This window comes from Benincasa hispida, chromosome 9, assembly GCF_009727055.1.
Source record: "Benincasa hispida cultivar B227 chromosome 9, ASM972705v1, whole genome shotgun sequence".
Taxonomy (NCBI): Eukaryota; Viridiplantae; Streptophyta; class Magnoliopsida; order Cucurbitales; family Cucurbitaceae; genus Benincasa; species Benincasa hispida.
The window spans coordinates 17,154,517-17,157,333 of NC_052357.1; positions in this window are offsets into that span (position 1 = coordinate 17,154,517).

Sequence of the window (2,817 nt, forward strand, 5' to 3'; positions counted from 1 at the left end):
TTACAGGTTTTGCTCTTCGCTTGACTGTCGTGCCTTGACGGTTTACTGTTCGTCGTTCTGAGGGTCTTGCCATTTCAAACAATTTTAAGACGATATGCCACATCATCAATGGCCCTCAGTAGCAACAATGACGTTATGATATTTGACCTCAACCGTCCCTTCCGGTTCGAAAGAGTGAACTTCAAGTGGTGGAAGCAAAAGATGTTGTTCTTTCTCACTGTCAAGAAAGTTGCCGATACTTGTACCAGAGTTAAGCTGATCGTCCCTTTAGAAGAATCAACTGAACAACAGATAAAAGAGGTTGTTGGCTGGGAGGAGAAAGACTTTCTTTGTAAGAATTTCATTTTAAATGGTTTGACTGAGGATCTGTATGACTACTACAGTACAATGAAGATAGCGAAGGAGGTCTGGGATGCCCTGCAAAAGAAGTATGACACCGATGAGGTTGGGTCGAAGAAATATGCTGTTAGCTGTTATCTTAAGTTCCAGATGGTGGATGACAAATCTGTGGAGGCCCAATCCCATGAACTCCAGAAGATAGCACACGAGATAATTACTGAACGTATGTCTCTAGATGAACAATTTCAAGTTGCTGTTATTATTGATAAATTGCTCCCTTTGTGGAAGGATTTTAAGAACACTTTGAAGCATAAGACCAAGGAGTTCTCTTTGGAGAGTCTTATAACCTGGCTAAAGATCGAGGAGGAAACTTGGAAGAAGGACCAAAGGGAGGAGGTGAACGCAGTACCTTGGAAACCCGCCTCTGTCATGGTAAAACCTGACCAAAAATCTAAGGGGACAAAGAGGAAAGGTCAGAACCATGGCTCCAACAACCAAAACCAACAGAAAAAACAGAAGCCTTCTTTAGAAGAAACGGTACAGTTCCTCTGCTTTAATTATAATAAACCTGGGCACATGACTATGAACTATAGGAACAGGCGTCGTTCTGCTAGTCAGGTGAACCTGACAGAAGAATCGTTAGTCGCCATTATCACAGAAGTAAATATGATCAGTGGTTGTGAAGGGTGGTGGATAGATACTGGTGCTACGCGTTATGTCTGTCACGACTTTAGTCTATTTAAAAATTATACTGAAACTAAGGATAAGAATATTCTATTGGGAGATCACCACTCCACGAAAATTACTGGAACTGGTGGGGTGGAATTGAAGTTTACCTTTGGGAAGACCCTCACGTTGAAGGACGTTCTGCACACTCTGGAGATAAGAAAAAATTTGGTTTCAGGCTATCTCCTCAACAAAGTCGGGTTTACTCATACTATAGGGGCAGACATATATACCCTGACCAAACATAATGTATTTATAGGGAAAGGGTATGCAACTGAGGGAATGTTCAAATTAAATTTCGACTTTAATAAAATGAAATCTTCTATGTATATGCTATGTTCTATGAATATTTGGCATGCTAAACTCTGTCATGTGAATAAGAATTTAATTAGTAACATGATTAGGCTGGAAATGATACCTAAGTTATCCACGAATAATTTTGATAAATGCAAGTATTGTAGTCAGGCTAAAATTACTAAAACTCTGCATAAATCTGTACTTAGGAATTTTGAGCCTCTAGATTTGATTCATTCTAATGTTTGTGAATTTGATGGCATTTGGACTAGGAACAGTAAAAGATATTTCATTACTTTTATTGATGATAACTCTGATTTTACTTTTGTATACTTGCTGAAAAACAAAAGATGATGCTTTTGATGCCTTCAAACTTTTTGTTTCTGAAATAGAGAATCAGTTTAATAGAAATGTTAAAAAACTTCGTAGTGATAAGGGAACCGAGTATGACTCGGACAGTTTTAATGAATTCTTTAACTCACATGGAATAATACATGAAAAGACCGCACCTTATTCTCTTGAAATGAACGGAAAAGCCGAAAAGAAAAATAGAACTTTAGCTGAGCTAGTAGTTACTATTTTACTTAGTTCAGGAGTTGCGTCTTATTGGTGGGGTAAAATCATCCTTACTGTGTGTTATGTCCTAAATAGAATCCTGAAATCTAAAAACAAAACTTCGCCTTACGAAATTCTCCAGAATAAGAAACCAAACTTTTCCTACTTTAGAACTTGGGGTTGTCTAGCCTTTGTAAGGATTCCACCTAAAAAGAAGAAAGTTGGTTAGTAGAGCTTACGAATATGTCTTTATAGGTTATGCCTTAAATAGTAAATCTTATAGGTTCTATGATCTAGGAAACCAAGTGATCATTGAGTGAAATGATGCCGACTTCTTTGAAGATATATTTCCTTTTAAATCAAAGAATAGTGGGGGCTCTGGATCAAGTGGTATAACCTTAGTTAGAAATCCTAACCCTAGAAAGGAAAATGACCTAGAACCTAGAAGAACCAAAGGAGCTAGAACCGCCAAAGATTTCGGAAATGACTTCCTGACCTACATTGTAGAAAAAGACCCTAAAGATCTGAGAACTGCCCTGTCCTCAGTAGATGGCAACCTATGGCAAGAAGCCATAAATGAAGAGATGGACTCACTTGAGTCAAATAGGACTTGGTACTTAGTAGATCTACCCCTATCCGTGTCTTTTTTTCTCTCGCTGCTCTTTATAACCTCGTAGTACATCAAATGGATGTAAAAACCACTTTTCTAAACGGTAAACTTGAAGACGAGATTTATATGGAACAACCTAAGGGTTTTGTTGTCCATGATCAAGAAAATAAGATGTGTAAATTAGACAATCTCTCTATGGACTAAAACAAACTTCTAAGCAATGTCATGAAAAATTTGACAACCTTATCCTATCTGAAGGTTTCAAGGTCAATGAAAGTGACAAATGCATCTAC